The sequence below is a fragment of the Protopterus annectens genome, chromosome 1.part0 (genome assembly GCF_019279795.1).
Source record: "Protopterus annectens isolate FY-2018-M chromosome 1.part0, PAN1.0, whole genome shotgun sequence".
Classification (NCBI taxonomy): Eukaryota; Metazoa; Chordata; order Ceratodontiformes; family Protopteridae; genus Protopterus; species Protopterus annectens.
The window spans coordinates 1,331,151,366-1,331,171,033 of record NC_056725.1 but is presented as its reverse complement, the minus strand read 5'-3'; positions in this window follow the sequence as shown (position 1 = coordinate 1,331,171,033).

The following is a 19,668-nucleotide window of genomic DNA, read 5'->3' as shown; positions in this document are numbered from 1 at the left end:
TAGAAGATAAAACAGTAGCTTAATATAGACTGCAAAAAAAAACTGTTTAAGAGGGAGGGGAAGAACCAGAAAGCCAGTAAAGTTAAAATGGAAAGTATAGAAATGAAGTACGTTAAACAGAGGATAGGAAACAGGGAAAGAACAGAGGGGAGGTGTAATTTAGAAATATAGTCAGAGTATCTATGTACTAGGGGTTAAAAGAAGGCAGGAGATGTGAGGTAGACACAGGGGCTACATAAGGATAATATTACTATTTTAAACAAAAGATACCTACACTATTATCTGTTTATACACTTTAGGATGGAAAAGCTGGATATTTAGAAGTGCGTTGGTCATATGCAGAGGTGCAGAGTTACACTGATGTAGTTCTTGGCCATATACTTTATTCCTTATTTTTTACACACATAGGATGGTTGGGACTGACATTCAGCAGGTCACTGGACAATTGCTGAGGTGAACTAAGTTCTAGACCACATCTTTAATACAATTCAAAAAGGCAACTGGAATAGAAATCCCAATCATTCAATGAACTACAGGTAAAAACTAAGTTAGGTAGCATAATCTAACAGGACCTATATCTCACAACACAACATCACCAAGGAGATAGTCACAGCAAGCAAGGAGAGACTAATAGGAGAGAAAAAAATTATATAGAGAAAAAAAATCCTGGAGTTTACATAAAAATCAGATAATGTGCATGGAAATGTCTTCTGCTCACTCTATGTTGCCAAACTTTGGAAGTCTCTACTAAATTCCAAAATTCCTCCGTCTGATTTTAAAGCCACTTTGAAAATAGATTTAGATAATAAATGGCTCTGTTCATGCTCCTTCTCACTGGGATAAACTCATCGGGTCGAATGTTAACAGACTTTCGATCCATACTTCAAGTGTACATCAATACCTTTCTATTTATGCACATTAGATACTAAGCTTTACTTCCTGAAACATAAGAGAGCTGTGCAAACTTAAACACACAGAGAATTTCTGGGTCTTTGTCTTTTCTGATGAGACTCAAAACCTACAAGCATGGTTGGTAACTCCATGCTGGGCGAAGGAAGTAAATTTATATTTTTTGTCTGAGAGTTACTTAAGCTGATAGAGCTGTTTTATTTTATTTATTTTATTTTATTTTATTGCATTTATTTACCAAGAAAGTCCACTGGGCCTAAAAGAGACCATTTTCAGTGGGGGCCCAGGGAGAAAAGCTCTGACAAGAACATAGATACAGAAACAAATTACACATTAATTGGCACAGAAGTAGAAACAGTGTTACACATAATGATTACAGTAATATATACAGAATATATATGTAAAAGCAGGAATTTAGTTGGTTTATTTAGTAATATTTACAGAATACATACATAAAAGCAGGAATCTAGTTGGCTTGATTACAGTAATATATGCAGAACATATACATAAAAACAAGAATTTAGTTGGTTGCCAGATGAATTAAATCAGAGAGGTATAAACAGAAATAGTTTGATCAGCATTATTGTACCAGTATCAACAAATGATGAAAATATAATAAATATGGAGAAAATATCATCAGTCAGCAGTAGCAAAAAGCACAGGAATTTAGTCATATAAAGAGAATGAAGAGGTTAGGTTATAGAGCAGGTACATAGCCAGGAAGAGTTGAGATGATTTTTCAGTATTTGTTTGAAGGTGGTGGTGCTGCCTGTGTTTCTCATAGAAGGTGAAAGTGAGTTCCATAGTTTGGTGATGGTGAAGGAGTAGAGGAGTTGACCAGCAGGTTAGGTGGGCTTTTCTACTTTTAGAAGCAGATGATATTCAGATCTTAGTTGCCTGCTGGGTTGATATTTGGCAAGTAGAGTTCAGAGAGCAGGACAGTCTTTGGGTCTGTAGATGATTTTGTGCACTGTATTTAGTTGGGTGAATGAGAGATGGTGGGGGAGTTCCACCCAGCCTAATTGTTTTAGTGAGTTACAATGGTGGGACAAGAATTTGGCCTTGGTGGCAAATTTGGCTATTCTGTTGCAACACATATCAAGTTTAGATTTTGTAGAATTTTGGATATTAGTGAGGAGAGCCTGAGGGGCACCATAAAGGAGAGATAGTAATAAAAAGGTGGTTCCAAGGGTTTGTCTAATAGAGAGGCTAAGAAACTGTTGGTACCTGTAGAGCATATGGAGCTTTTGGTGTGTTTTTTTTTTTTTGATGTTATTGTTTATGTGTAGGTCAAAGTTAAGGGTTTCATCTTTAATAATGCCTAGTAATTTACTGTGTGGGGCAACTTCTATAGTGGTATTGTCTTGGGCTTGTATAGTAAAGAGTTTTGTTATCTAGGGGAGTGGTTTTCCTAGGGATAAAAATTACTAGTTTAGCTTGTGCTGATTTAGGGCAAGATGATTGTTAAGCAACCAAGATTCAGTAGAGGTGAGGGAATTCTGAGTGATTTGCTGGAGTTCAGAGTTGGAATTTGCAGTGCATATTGTTGCAAAGTCACCAGCATACTGGATTACTGAACATTGTGGGAGACTGGAGTGAAAGTTGTTAATAAAGATGCTAAATAAGAGAGGACCAATTATGGGGCCTTGGGGTACCCCTGTGTAACTACTGAGGAAGGAAGAGTAAAATTGTTGCCATTTGGTGGATTGCTGCCAATTGGAGAGATAGCTATGGAACCATTGTAAGGTAGGTGGGGAAATGTGGAGGGTGGATAGTTTAGATAGGAGGACAGTGTGGGAAATGGTATCAAAAGCTTTGGAGAGGTCAAGGAAAAGAGAAGCTTTCTGTTTTACCTCCTACATTTTGTTTTCTGTTTTAAGAAATCTGGTTGGTCTTTTTTTTTTTGTTGTTGTTCTATGTGGCAGATAGACTCTTAAATTACCTAGGCTGCACATTTCACATGTTTTGTAATTGATTAATTTGTTTCTTGAATGATACTTAAATACACAGAGAATTTCTAGAGTTTGTCTTTTCTGATAAGACTCAAGGCCTGCAAAAACTACAAGCACTGTTGATGACTCCCTCGTAGTTATTTTTCCTACCAACTGTCCCATTCCTTGATCTGTTTTTTAAACTTGGTGATTTTAAGCTGCCCACCCTTACTGTAAATTGAGCTCTATAAGCTCCTCCCTTTCTACACTGCTATTTATATTTTGAATTATTTATTTGCCTTTCCTTGTGCTAGTTTGGAAAAAAGTGCATGTTGCCTCTTACTGTCTGTTCTACTGATTTACATGTTCTGAATTCATTATCTAGCTAGATGTTGGATAAAGTACTGTACTTTTACATTCTAGCAAGTACTTTTCTGTATTTTTACATCAAGACGACAGTGGATTTTCCATCTAGTGGCAGTGGGTTGTAGCCTGGTCTATATATGTTGAGAAAACAAACTAGAGATTAATGCATGTAGTTGTTTTATTGGCTGGAGGGCTTATTGATCAGCTTACCTTGTTTTTAGTGCCTTTATAAATCCTGCACAATAGAGTGGCTCTTGGCTCATGTCTACAAAATGAAGTACTTTTATTGAATAATCAAACTTTTATAGGCTGTTTAAAATACATTGCTGTATTTGTATCTTTAAGTTTGTTTGTGGTAGCATTTCACTCCAGACACTATTTTACTGTGCTTTTACATTAGGAGAACTGTGATTATTCATACAGTGGCAGTAGTGTTTACCTGGTCTATCTGAGTGGAGAAGCACACAAATGGGCTCTAAGTGTAGTTGTTTTATTGGCCAGAGGGCTCAGTAGTAAATTTTCTGTATTTCTAGTCATGGTATAATTCTGTACATTTGCATGGAGCTGTGCCAGTGCCCTGTACAGATGCAAACATCTCGAAACATTGCTTATTTTTATTATACTGTGAAAGTTTACTGTGCTAGTTACCTTATTATAGCACCCAGGACTATTGCTGCTCAGAGAGCATCTGATTTGGCACTGGGCAGCATCCCTGGTTAGATTAGCTGCAGATTACACAAAGTAAGTACACTCATCTGGTTACAAACACCCTCCACTCCTATCCTTTCAAGTACACATTACGACCTGCAACCATGGATGGGCACTTTCCTGCTATCTCTGTATCTAGCTTGGTAGACATGGGTATCTTGAGGAAATGTAACAATTGCCTTAAGTACACTGACAACTACTTAATTCTTGAACAGACAAATACAGTATGTGAGAGATGCAGTTACATATTGGCACTGGTAGCCAGACTCTCACATACAGACACAAAAAGAAACAAACAGGCTGTCAGTGCCTCACACACATATCACTCACAGCACTGGCAAAGGACCACACACATAGAACCACATATACAGAGGTGCTCGCATGTAATTTACCCAAACCTCAAAGGCTCTTGGGCGCAATCTTCAGAAACTCCACATGTACACAAACAAGTCAATTCCGATTACAGCACATAAAGCCACATCTCATTGTGCCTCAAATACCAAGCTCTTAAGGGAAAACACCCCACAGCTCAATATTCTGGAAATAGGAAACTCCATTGTGAGGCATACTGATGTCCATCTTACCAAGCTGGATAAGAGGAAGGTTACAGTTAGTTACCTGTCAGGGGGCAGGATTCACCATATCATGCAAGAACTCAGGTCATTTACCCCTAAGTACTAGTTTGACTCAGTCATAGTCCATGTAGATGTAGGTATGAATGACTTGAGACATACCTTCTTGGGCTATAAGAAGAGAGACATGATTAAGCTCTCAGAATATGTGTCACAGGTAGGAATGAACCTAGCATTAAGCAGCATTCTACCATCTCTAATAATGATTCTACAATACCACCAGAAAATGATCAACTTTAACAATTGGCTTAGCTACTGTTATCATTGCAAAGGTGCAGGTACTCCACAGCTATCGAAGACAACCAGTCTAAAAGAAGGTGAAAAATTACAATTTGTAGAATAATAAATCCTTTATTCCATACAGTAAGTGCTTTCACGTCAGCAAAGGACGCTTCATCAGACTTGAATAAAACTTAACAAACAATCCCTCTTCGCTAGCATACCGAATGACATAGGTATAGATTTTTTGAGGCTATTCCTCTTAGGCAAGGGTTTCAGCAACAGTAAAATTATGAGGATAACTACTTTAATGGAGTTGGTATTGGAAAATAATGTGTTTATTTATGACAGCAAATATTATTTACAGATCATGGGTGTAGCGATGGGCACGTCATGTGCTAACTCGTACGCTAACTTGGTATTAGCGTACTGGGAATCCACATATATTTTTTCAAACACTATGTACTACAGACATATTAAACATTATAAACGCTTTGTAGATGATCTTTTTTTCATCTGGAGCAGTGATTTGTTGACCCTCAGTGAGTTTTTGACTCACATTAACAATACCACTACATTTTTGAAATTAACTGGGGAATGGTCTAGAGATCATATAAATTTTTTAGACGTGACCCTTAAGAAGAGGGAGGGCAGGTTAGAAACTGAGATATATAGGAAGCCGTGCAGGAAAAATGCATATTTACATCGTGATAGTATGCACCCACCTCATATACATAAGAACATTATAAAGAATCAAGCTATGAGGTGTTCTCGTTTGACAAGTGAAAACAGGAGTTTTGAAACAATATTAGTTAATTTACATGATGACTTTAAGAATAGGGGATATCATGATAGTGACTTGTTAGCTTTGCAACATGTTGATCGCAATGGGCAAGCACAACCACACATTAACAAGCATTTCACCAATAACTCTGAGCAAGTCAGACCTCCTATATGTAAGAAAAGGATGGTCATTACTTATACTGATAAAAACAAGAAGATTACAGATGTCATCAGGAAGAAATGGGGGATTTTGCTATTAGATGACAGACTCAAGACGCTTATAGGCACTTACCCGAGTTTCTCTTATAAGAAAACTAGAAGTTTGAAAGATATGTTGTGCTATGAGAAACAGAGGGATAGTCGACCTACGTCAGTTAGGGTAGGTACTTTCCCGTGCCATAGCTGTAATCATTGTTCGTTTGTATCAAGTAGGGCCACATTTGAACATCCAGACACTAAGAAGGTTTATAAGTTCAGTCACTATGCAGACTGCAAGACCCGCAATACAGTATATCTTGCTGTATGTCGCATATGTAATATGTTTTATGTAGGGAAGACCAACAGGACACTTCGTGAGAGGATTAGGGAGCATTTGTATGCCATCAATAAAGAAAATGAGAACAATGCTTTAGCGAGACATATATTGTGTGAAGGTACCAGACATAATTTTGAATTTTTAGTATTAGAATTGATATACACATCTATGAGGCTAGGGAATATTAGCAATTTCACAGAGAAGGAGGAGAATAAATGGATCATCAGACTGCAAGCAGATGTTGGACACAGCCTTAATGAAAGAGTTACTATTAAACCGTTCCTTAGGGACCGTGCACTTAAACATTAATATTTTTGCAGGTATAATCTTTTACATAAATATTTTTGTAGGCATATGTATGTATGTATATATATATATATATATATATATATATATATATATATTTTATATATTTTTATCTTCTTATATATATTTTTTATGAATACAAAATATACATTTTTATGAATACAAAATATACATTTTTATGAATACAATATATATATTTTTTGTTAGCATGTTTCTTATTTTTATTAAGTTATGCAGTTACTCTTGGAGTGTTTTGCATTTTTGCATTTTTGATTGTGAGCCTGCAGTCATTGGTCCATGTGATCATGCTTTTGACTATTTTAAGGAGTTTGTTTGTTAAGTTTTATTCAAGTCTGATGAAGCATCCTTTGCAGATGTGAAAGCGCTTGCTGTTCGGAATAAAGGATTTATTATTCTACAAATTGTAATTTTTCACCTTCTTTTGGACTGGTTGTCTTCGATAGCTGTGGAGTACCTGCATCTTTGTTTTATAGTCGTTTTTTGTTGGTACAGCAGATACTTTACCCTTGGATAATTCTGTTTTTTTCTATCATTGCAAAGGTGTCCAATACTTGTCAGCCTCGGATGACAAGGTTGACAGACCACACTGCTTTGACAGGGATAGTCTTCACCTGTTACCTTTAGACTTTTGGATATTGATCAAAACATTATTCACACCACAATGCACTTTTTAGGCATTGCCAAACAAGCAAACCTTCCAACATAACAAAAGCTACTCAGGACAAGTTAAAGGTTTTACTGCTCAATGCTAGACGCCTCAACAAGAAACTGCACTCCCTGAAAGCACTCCTCACCATGGAGAATGCTGACATCTGTGCAGTTTCTGAAACACTGTTCAAAGCCATGGAAAGCATTTCAGCAGTGCACGGTTATAATACCTTTCATACATTCCAACCACCCACTGAACATGAAAGAGCAAAAGGCGGAGGTGTACCTATCCACACCTCAAGGCTGGTCAAACAATATGACATGCTTGAGCTACTCCATGTCCAACTAACCATGGGAAAAATCCATTACTATATTCTTAATAGCTACAGGTCCACCACCATGAACCAGGAAACCCATATGTCATACATCATACAAACCAGACAAACTCATCACCATATGGGCAAATCAAAAACCTTGGCTAACTAGTGAGATGTACAAGCTCTAGAAAGTAAGAAACACGGCTTTCAAATCCCAAGATATATAAGTTTTAAGCGTGGCCAGAGCCAAATTGAACAAAGGTATCAAAGAGGTGAAAAGATCATATGGCAGAAAAATCCAAAGTCACTTCAGGGACCAGAAGGATATTAGGCAACTATGGAAAGGAATTCAAACCATCACCAACTACAAGCCTACATCAGTTTCATGTGATGATATCATTGAGTTTCTGAACCAACTGAACAAATTATTCGCTAGGTTTGATGCTGACAACAAAACAACAGCATGCAGAATCCCTGAAGACAAGGATGCAGCAGTGCTGAGCTTCAATACAATCGATGTCACCAGAACCCTAAAATGTGTCAACCCAAGGAAAGCAGCTGGCCCTGACAACATCATGGGCAGGGCACTAATGGAATGTGTGATAGAACTGGCTCCAGTACTCACTGACATCTTCAACACCTCACTCCATCTAACCAGTGTTCTGAAATGCCTCACGGAGATGACTATCATCCCTACTCTTGGAAAAAATGAACCATGACGTCTGTTACATAACTAGCCTATCAAGGGGCTTATTTTATAGATGTGCGATAACTAAGTGCAATACTAAGGTGGCCCACCTATACACTGAAGGACTGTAAAGTGCAATATACAAGCTGTGCAATAATTCAGTCTATTCATAGATATGCTGTCATTGTTTCAATTTTACTTTGACAATATTACCTTCGTATTGTTCCTTGTCTTCCTTCTCTCATGCTCTGGGATGGGTGTGGGTTACTGCTGTCTTACTTTACTTACAAATTGCTACTTATTAAATTTCTACTGTGATATTTTATTAATTTTTCTCTGTCTGTATGTGCAATTGTTTCCTGCATTGAGAATGAAGCACTGTGATTTTGTTCAGCTACACTGCTGTGTAGTTCTGAATGACAATAAAGTTTTCTTTGACTTGACTTTGACTTGCCTTGATGTTATAGATAAAGTTACTAGAATCACTCACCATCCATCCCAATACCACACTAAAGTGTGATTTTAACTACCCCTCCATTAATTAGGAGGCATACATGGCAACTAACATGCATGCCCAAAGAATTCTTTACTTTGTAAATTCAAATGCCCTGGAGCAGCTAGTCTGCACTCCCACTAGGGGAACAAATATCTAGATCTGGTACTCGCAAATATGGAAGAGTGCTGCTGGCACCCCCCCCCCCCCCCACCCCGTGTGATGTCCTCACTTGTAAGATCAGATCACAATGCGGTCTCCCTTGAAATAAAGGTAAAATTAGTTTCCCCACCTAACCCCGATAACTTTAAGAACTTCTCTAAGATAAATTACTATATACAACCCTATTAAAGGATGGAATAGCTAGTTTCTAAGCTTCCCCAAATCCAGAAGACACATAAACCTGTGCAGAGACATAAATAAAAGCCCCGTACAACCATATAAACAACTACATAGAAACAGCAGTACCAGGCTGAAATAAACCCATGTCAAACTGCAAAAACAAAAAACCATGGTGGGACCCTGGTACTATTAGCTTGTGCAACAAAAGAAAGAAAATCCTGTTGAGAAGTAAGAGGGAATGTGTACAACAGAGCAAAAACTCTCTCATTAGTCTAAACAAACAAATCGGTGAACTAGTCAAGTCTCTGAAATCAGACTTTGAGGTAAAAGTAGCCTCCAAAGCTAAGGATAACCACAAGACATTTTTCAGTTATGTCTGCAGTCTTAACACCCAACAATGTACAAAATTAGTTGTAGATGGCATCACCTATACTCAGCCAGAAGATATAGAAAATCTGCTGTCTGATAAATTCAGCTCAAATTTCACCTCCACATTACCCCAAGTTCTCCCACAAGAAATACTCTCCACCACTCCACTGCCAATTATCACCAAAGAACAGATTGCCACTCCACTCTCTAAAGCTACAAACATGGCTTCAGTGGGGCCTGATGATATACCAGGCTGCCTCTTAAACAGCTTAAATCAGGACATATCAGGCCCATTAGGATCTCTGTTTAACCATAGCCTCTAGACTGGCTTTGTCCCAATAGATTGGAGGACAGCAACAGTCATCCCTCTACATAAAGGGGGACCATCTACTGACCCAGGAAATTACAGATCCATAATTTGACTAGTCTTATATGTATGGCCATAGAAAGAATAATCATGGACCTGATAAATAATGACATAGAAAACCTCCAAACACTGGAGCTGACCCAATTCGGCTTTGTCAAGGCCAAGCCAATGCCTACGGAATCTGCTGGATTTCTTTGAGAAAGTCACTAAGGTCATGGGTGACAGTAAAATAGTACATATTGACTACCTTGACCTGGCCAAAACATTTGACACATCCCCACTCAGGCATTATAAACAAACTCACAAAACTGGGCATAAATCTCTGCATTACCAGATGGATAGCCAACTGGCTCACAGACAGGACACATGGTTAAAGTGGATGAATCCAGATCCATCAAGAGACCAGTTACTAGTGGTGTGCCACAAGGCTCAGTGATGGGACCACTTTTGTTCAGAATATACTTTTCTGAAGTCAAGACTAATGTGGAAGGCATCTGGATGACAAAGGTTGCCAATGACTGCAAGCTGGGGACAGTCCCTGAATCCTCCGATGCATATATCCTTCAAGAGGGTCTAGATCAGACAAATGATTGGAGTCAGAACCATGTTCTAAAACTAGATGTGAAAAAATGCATTATCATACCATTTGGGATGTCAAATTCCCCACAAATTACATCATCAATAGCACACCACTAATAGTAGACTCAGAGGTGAGAGATCTAGATCCACAGATAGATAATAGCCTGAACTTTGACCACCATGTGTCCACAGTGGTTAGGAAGTCCTTTTAAGTGGCACATCTTATAAGTAAAGGTATGACATCCAGATCCAAGGAAATTATAGTCCTCAGCCCTCATCAGACCAATAACTAAATATAATACGCCATTTGGCATGTACTTGACTAGGCTCTTACAGCAGCTGGAGTGACTTCAGAGGTTCCTCACAAAGAAAATACAGGATGTAAACAACATGAACTATACAGATAGACTAAAAGCCCTATCCCTTTACTCTGTCTTCTACTGAATGTTAAAGGGTGACCTACAAGGCACTCACAAATCCAGCCCTGATGGAGCTGCTACACATCCGCAAGTCAAACAGCATGAGGGTCACCCGCTCTAGGGATTTACCCTTAGCCAGTGACTCAAACAAAACATGCTGGAGAGACAGATATATGTCTCAGAGATTGTCCTTTCTTTGGAATAGTATCCCTATTCACATTAAGCAGAGTCCTTCCCTGACCCTCTTCAAATGCAGTTTGAATCAATGGATGGGGAAATCGCAAAGTCACACCTGGGGTAGTGTCTACGTCCCTTATGGACAGGGAAAATTTGTGATATACTGTTATAGTTATAAATAAAAAACATTAAGAATTTACCTTATATGCCTTCAGTCAGGATCAACACTTGAGGATATGCAAACAGAAATTTCATTCTTACAGCACTGGGAGTCAATCTTCATAACCCTTGATGAAGAATTCTCACTTTACATAGAAAAAACTGTATTTTTATACATTTTCTTATTTAACCTGGTCATGCAGCCTCATTATGTTACAGTTATTCTGACAAATGAAAAACTTTGCAAATGTCCTCATCCCTCATGATTTTTGTCTCAGACTTCACGTGAACACCTTTCTATACATGATCCACCTGCTTCCAAGGGGTCTTGTTAACTAACTAGCTGTAGGTGATATGCAACTCAGTATTGTTGCTGAATTTGGTTCAACAGGAAAAGTAGGAAGTACTGGCATTATTTATAGCCCTAAAGTCTTGTACAAATCTATAAGTATCCTTTCCTGTCTCTTTTTACTGGGAAAATAGAAATATTACAAGGGCTTTTAGCTAGTATTATTATCCCTTGCTGTATCAGAGACTGAATTACAGGTTTGATTTCCTGCTCTGCTTCCGGTTTAGTGGATATTGTGGAACTCTAGAGAAAGGTTTTGATGGATTTAATTTTATTTTTACTGGTTCGGCTGATTTCAGTACACCTACTTCATTTAAATGCTTAGCCCACAAGTTGGCAGGTATCTGCTGTAGTAACTCTCCATCTGTCTGTATGCTTCCAACAGGCTGTTCTTCAGCTTCTGCAAAAACTGCCAATACTTCCCCCTCTGATTCTGTTGGAATATTTAGATACACCTCTTCTGGGGTACAATAAATAGTACAACTCAGCTTACATAACACATTTCTTCCTAGTAGGTTTACTGGTGCAGTAGTACTCAAAAGAATGCTTTTCTTCAATCCGACCTAAAGAAATGGGGATGGGTTCTGAAACAGGATATGTAACCATAGTATTTGTTACTCCAACTGCCTTTACTTCATGCTCTGATACTGGTATTTGACTATCTGAAGTAATTTTTAGCACTGACATAGTGACTCCAGGGTTCACCAGAAATGGGGTTTTCTTTGAATTTATTTTCATCTTAAGGTAGGGCCCATTTTGATCTATTGGCAGTAGAGGGTTAAGATTCACTTTTGTATTATTTTCTTGACCTAGTCAGTATAGAGCTTCCTGACATCTTCCAATCTGAGGAGGTGGTGGAAGAAAAAACTGCATTATTATAATTTGGTTGCCACTCAGTCCAAGTATCTTGGACTCTTTGCATTTGCCTGTGTGGGCACTCCCCTTTCCAATGTCCTGCTTCTCCATAATTAAAGCCAGATGCATTAGATGAAGTTGGAGCGGCATTGCCAGCCCATTGTTGCCAACCAGCTGCACCATGTTCCTCTTGACCAGCACTTTTGCTAAGTCCTCTAGCAATTCTTCTACCCCTTCCCCTGCTTCTACCTTGACCCCTTGGGTTTTCCAGCTGCCTGATTTGTAAAGTTAACAGCTTATCTTCAGTATCCTTCCTTCATTTTTCCTGATACTCTGTACAGTGATTTGCAGCACTTAATAAAGACTCTAAGTCCTTTCCTTGCCAGTCTATGAGCACTTGCTTTATTTGATTTTTGTATAGGGGCTTGCAGACCCTGCAGAAAGGCTGCTGCAATAGCTGGCTTAGCTTGCTCTTCTGGGTCTGGTATTCCTGAATGTCTAGCAAATACTGCTTTAAGGCAACTCAAATAGTCTGCAGGAGCTTCCCCTTTATTTTGTTCACATGCCTGCATTTTACACCAGTCAGTCCTAACTTAACACACATATGTAATCTTGTTTAACAATGCTGTTCATTTATCTGTTATTTTAGGGTTTCTGGGGGCAGTAAAAAAATTTTTTAAGAAAAAAAACAAACCCAAGGCTTTTTCCCCCTTTTTTAACAACATTTTTTTCCTTTCCCCTTAATTTTTTTAAAAAGGGGTTTTATTTTTGGGTCCCCCCCCCCCCCCCCGCCCCCCCCCCCCCCCCCCCCCCCCCCCCCCCCCCCCCCCCCCCCCCCCCCTCCCCCCCCCCCCCCCCCCCCCCCCCCCCCCCCCCCCCCCCCCCCCCCCCCCCCCCCCCCCCCCCCCCCCCCCCCCCCCCCCCCCCGCCCCCCCCCCCGCGCCCCCCCCCCCCCCCCCCCCCCCCCCCCCCCCCCCCCCCCCCCCCCCCCCCCCCCCACCCCCACCCCCCCCCCCCCCCCCCCCCCCCCCCCCCCCCCCCCCCCCCCCCCCCCCCGCCCCGCCCCCCCCCCCCCCCAAAAAAAAAAAAAAAAAAAAAAGAAAAAAAAAAAAAAAAAAAAAAAAATAAAAAACAAAAAAAAAAAAAAAAAAAAAAAAAAAAAAAAAAAAAAAAAAGAGAAAGAAAAAAAAAAAAAAAAAAAAAAAAAAAAAAAAAAAAAAAAAAAAAAAAAAAAAAAAAAAAAAAAAAAAAAAAAAAAAAAAAAAAACAAAAGAAAAAAAAAAAAAAAAAAAAAAAAAAAAAAAAAAAAAAAAAAAAAAAAAAAAAAAAAAAAAAAACAAAAAAAAAAAAAAAAAAAAAAACAAAAAAAAAAAAAAAACAAAAAAAAAAAAAAAAAAAAAAAAAAAAAAAAAAGTAGTCTTAAAAAAAAGGGTTTTAAAAAAATAAACTAGATGGATGGTTCTGAAAGGGAAATAACCAAGATGTTGCTTTGCTAAACATTGTGGATGTTTCTGTATGACGTAGAAATCGATATGTCTTTAGGATATGTTTAACGTGTTTATATGCTGTAGTTGTCAGTCGTTTGCGGTTGTTGTGTTGTGTGAATAGTGGGTTGGAATATTTGCCTTTTACTTTTATTTGTTTATGATTAAAGGATTGCTAGCAGGAGTCATTTTGGATTTCAGTTTAACTGCTTTTATCATTTCATTTCACAGTGTTCGCAGCTTTCCTGTACTACATTTCTTGAGTTTATATGTTATGCAGTCAGTCTAAAATGGTTTTTGGTGTCTCAGTCACTGTTGTCACGCAAAAACACTTGAGATGTGTATGTGCAATTGATATTACTTTGTGGTCAAAACGTAACGAAAAAAAAAACGTCTAAATATGTGCTTATTTATTTATTCACACCACTTGAAGCTTTAACATCAGGCATATAACCAGAAATAATGTGAAACAAAAATACATAAGAAGTGCGGCCACGTATGTACTTTACAAACACTTCCCCACCACAACGGAAAGAGTACAAAATCCAGGCTACATTTTTTTCAGAGGATCTTTAGTTCGGTGTTTAGAAAATGCAATATTAAACGCATTTCAAACTAATGTTTCATCACACCTGCGGAGAAAAAATGTAGCAGAAAATTAAAGTTCTGGTAATGACCAAAATATTATGTGTGGAAGTGTATGCACATATACTTCGCTCAAATTAATCCAGGAATAAACATATACTGCAGGCGCTAGAGAAGTAAAGTGAAGTTAGCACAGTAATAAGCCACAATGAGTATACCGTGCATACACATTCATGTAAACTAGTAAAGTGCAGCATTAGGGGTAAGAAGCGCGTTCACTCCACTGGTTCCCCGCTGCTAGTGCGTACGGTAAACACATGTCACATGACCCCTCGGAATACCCTAGGTCTACCACTTCTGGTTGCAGAGGAAAGTATGAGGGTGTGTGTTGACGACAGTGGCAAGGTTACGTTGGCAATTATGGCCACTACAACTCGTGTTAGGATATGAGAATATACACAGAAGTATGGGAGAGAAGTCAGGCAAGACTGTTCTTCGCTACAATGGTGAGTATTAGGTAAATGATAGGAAGTGCACTTTGAGGGACTATAGGTTTTTTTTAAGAAAGGGGGTGCTTTTTATGAACTGTCACACAATTATTGCAGGCCGCCTTCGTGCAGTGTTGTATGGTGCAGCAGCTTCCCTGGTCCATTATAGGGACGGCAGGCTTTTGCAAGGAAAGGAGAAGCCCTTTCATGTGTCCTAATGTTGCAGTTTGGTGTAGAAGTAAGCATGATTAGTTTCAGTAATCTACAGGCCCACTGACTTGTGGCTTAGTGTTGCTTATATTGTTGGTCATAAATTAGTTACATGGCGTGTCCTGTGATCATTTTTTTTTTTTTGGAGCAGCATCTGTGATACATGGCCCATGTTTTAGAACTTGATACTTTATATTATGGCACATTGCACAAATTCAGTGAACTTGGTACGTGTCCATTTAAGTGTCAATACTAAGTGCTTAGATCTCCCTGTAATCACTACTTTGACATTTTTGCATTGCATGTATGCTTTCATGACTTCTTGTACTGAACTGCAATTCAGAATCAAATCAGCAGCCATTTCTAATTCAACCACAGTTAATTGCTTTTATCACATATGGTATCTTTATTTCATTTGTTTATTTTTAAGTTTAAATTACCTTTTAATGTTTGTGTTTTGTACAGTGCAACCACCAAAACTGTCTTTGTATTAATTTTGTATAAAATGTTCCCTTTAATGTATGTGTATTGTGCAGTGCAGTTGACTCAGTGTTGAATTCTTGGTAAATCTGTGTTATGACTGTGTAAATGCTTTTGCTGTAATAGATTTTTTTGCACATTGTCACAGTAACTTTGTATGTATTTCACAGTGGAGCTTTTCTTCCCGGGTCTTCACTGAGCAAGGGTTTTAGTTCCCAAAAGAACCTTCTGGGTAAAAAAAATGTAAATAAATAAAAATGTTTTTTTTTTTTGTGTAAATACCACAATGTACCTAGGAGGTAAATATTAAGAACTTTCAAAACAATGTAATACATTGTCTGTGTCAGAGTTCCTTAACTGCCTGCCATTTACACCAGGTCTGTGCATCTCCAGAGTGGCTTTTGGATTCACATTCCTTCAGGAGGAGTTCATCAACAAGTGTTTTGTTTCTTGTTTTAAGCAGTAAACTTTATGGAAGTAATTTACTTACAGATTACACCAAATCATAGTAGCTGGAAACATTTTGGAGCATTTTTCCCAGTAGCTGAGCTAGTGGTGTAACTGCTGTGGAAAAGAATGGCTCTAAACACATGTGCAAAAATAACCATTATAGTTTTACAAAGTGTAAGGGACAAGTTAGAGAAATGTGATATCCTTGGCATGTTAGTTAATCACCATGGTAAGATAAGAGAAGTTCATATCTTTCTGTAGACTGACTGCATAACTATGGTTGAGTTTTGTTTAACTAAAATGAACCCAAATGAGCAAGCAAGGCTGAATTAAGAAAAGTTCAGAATACAGGGATTGTTTGAATTATGAGTGGAGTAATTTTTGGCAGGTAACAAGGATAGCTTGACAGACGATTCTCTGCAATTCTGATTTTTGTTTATTTATGTACAGTTTTATAAACGGGGATATCTTAACTGTGCAGTGCCCATTTCTATTGGAGTTCTATGGAGAAAAGCTCCTGGCAGAAACGCTGAACAGGAGCAAATGTAACATGCAACAAGTATAGTTTGTTGTTAATCAGTCAACGTGCATAGCCAATTGTGAGGATTACTGCATTTTGCATTGCATTGGCAATACTACAGTTGTTTGTGTAGTGTTACATTGTGTCACAGAATGATATTGCAAGGAATGTGCAGATAGGAACTACATTTGTCATACATACTGTACTTTAGTTTTCCAGGACTTAGAAAACAGGGATGATGAGTATTACTTTGTTTTAACCCTTCATTTTCTCAAAGTTGGTATATGCAGAAACTGAATAGTGTGGGGCTGTTGCAGGATTCAGAGAAAAAGAGAGATGAGTTTTATTTAGTTTTACATCTTTAACAGTGTCTTGACTTGGTGTGACCTCAGTAGGTGTTTGTATGTGCCCGCGCGCACGTTGGTGTGTGTATTGATATGTACAATTATGTGATAGTCTCTAAGTTCACAAACGTTGAATTGATGCTGGCACTTCCATTGCATGACCACCTTCTGGGGATACCATTAGTTCTGCAGAAGGGAGAGTGGAATGGATAGGTCATAAGTGAGCCCCGTTTAGAAAGATGCAGAGATATGCCAAGATCTGGATACCTAGTTGCATGGCCAGCCCCAGATTGAGTCCAGTGGAAAGGATAAGGAGCTGGTAGACCCAGCATGGACAGCTATTGAGATGCTGTGCTGGTGCTATGAAGTGACTGTGGTGGTGGGGAGACAAACGATGCCTGATATGAGTTACTTAGGACTCGTGACCCAAAAAGAAGGGCTATATATTTGAATATGCTTTCTGGTGTTGAAAAACGGTCTTTTTTGGCTTTGGCCATTAGGTTTGCCAGTATCCCTTTGTTAAATCTAAGGTGGTCAACAAACTCACCTTCCCAACTTGTCTATTAGCTCATCAACCCTAGGTATTGTGTAGCTGTCATATTTTGAAATGCTGTTCAGCTACTTAAAATCTTTACAAAGTCTGATGGTTCCATCAAGTTTTGGGACTAACAATATGAGGCTGTGCAGTTTGCTTTTCGACTTCTATCATCTTCATCTTAAGCATTTTTTGCACTTCCTCTTGCACAGCCTTTCTCTGTGAGTCTGTAATCTGAAAGGTTAACCTATTGCTAGGTATAGTCTCAGTATGGTGTTGAATCAGATATACTCTGCCAGGTATTTCTGAAAAAAAAATTTCTAAACAGGAATTCCTTTATTTGTTGTTTCTGACATTAGATAATGGTATCTACTTGAACTGCAGGAAAAAAGGTATTTTTCTCTCCTCACCATATCTACTAATCTGTGCTGCTAAACAAATGATAGAGGTGTGTGCTCCTTCTTTCTATGGGAATAGTAGAAGAACATGGGAATAGTAGAAGCTAAGTATATTTTGTCACTGCCTGTAATGTTCTTAGAACAGGTGGCTGGTCTTTTGAAATATTACTGGCTGTTCTTAATGAACAATCAGGAATTAGCTAGATTATGCTAGACGCCATACATTTCATATAAAAGGGGTCATAGTCTGGCAGATGTATTAGCGTATATTAATTTTGTTCCACCTGTTTCTCATATTTCAATGAATATTTTTTCTAAAATGGATACTTTTTAATGTGGAAAATGTTCTGTTTGTAATCATATTGCTTAATGTTTTCCAAAAATTACATTTGATTGGATTAGTAGATGTACATGTATTACTGAAGATGTAATTTACGTTTTGAAATGTCCATCTAATTTACTTTATTTGGGTGAAACCCAGTGAACTTTAAAGTTAAGATTTCAAGGGCACATTGGGGACATTTTAAAACAGAATGGTTGGAGAGCCCAATAGCTTTCAATTTTAAGTAGTATCTTCAAGGGGATTTTACTTCATTGCAAGGTTGTATTTTGGAAGAAATTACAGTAAAGTTGGGGCAAAATGTCAGAAATTTTTTTATTAAAGAGGCTGTGTATATTTTAAAGTATAACACTTCAGTACCTTGGGGTGAAACATTGAGTGCAATTGGAAATATTTTATTGTTTTACTAATTGAATAATTATGTGATGTGTTTTAGACTTTGTATATATATATTACTTTTGTTTTATTTTTATGATTTATTACTCTTGAAGGTGTTTAGCCAAGGCTAGAGGTGATAAAACAGTTCTTTTTATCCAGTGGCCTGTGGTTTGTTTATGGTTGTATTTTGCCTGGGTGAACTTCTACTTTTAATAGTGAGAAATGACTCCTCATTTGACATTGACCTAAACTGCCTAGTAGTCCAAATAACACTATACTGTTAAAGATCTTGCCAGACAAACGTATCACTGTCCTTTGTCTGCCTGATCCTTGGAAAGTACTTAAATAGCTAAAAGAGTAGCTCCTGTGTTGAAAATGAAGGGTAAAAGGTCTTCAATTGCTGCAATAGGAACTGAGGTGCCAATGTCACCTTCTGAAGTCCAAGAGGTGAATTTTCTTCCTCTTGCTAGTGTAGTGTTTACATGTGGATACATGTGGATAGCTCATGGGAAGCTAACCGAATATGATGTACTGGGGAAGAAAGATTCATCCATCTGGCAGTGACTGGAACTAGGGGAATCAAGCTGTCAGGTTGAGGTTGAGAATGTTGGTTTGAGATAGCTGTCTGGGCACCAAGTCCGTGGTTTTCACATCAGGCAATGTGACTAAAGAAGGGGACCACCATATTCATCGAGACCAATAAGGAGTAATGGTGAGGGAGATGTGGGTGTCAAACCTTATGTTATCTAGAAGTTTAGCTGGTGGGATCTATTTTGGTTCTATTTGTGGAAAAGATAAAGTGGAGTCAGACATGTTTTGGGTTTTTGTAATTGAAGGCAATTTACTTGGTTTTGTTGGGGTTCAGTATGAGTTGATGACTGGTGAGGTAGTTTTCTATGCCCTGGAAAGAATTTTGCATTTTGCACATGGTGGCTAGCCTGATGCAGTAGTTCATGCACACTATGCAATCGCATTCACACTCACACCTGTGGACAATTTAGAGTGTCCAGTCCACCTACTGCATGTCTTTAGAATGTGTGAGGAAACCAGAGTACCGGGAGGAAACCCACATGAACACGGAGTATATATCAACTCTGCACAGAAGGCACCCCAGGCAAGAATTGAATCAGGGAACCTCTTGCTATGAAGCGACAACTCCAACCTCTGTGCCACCCAATGTTTATCATATCAGCTGTGACCTCAACTGATCCTGCTGCTTTCCCTGGCTTCATTTTCCTTAGAGCTATTCTTACTTCCATGGTGGAATCCTACTCTTCGTGCATT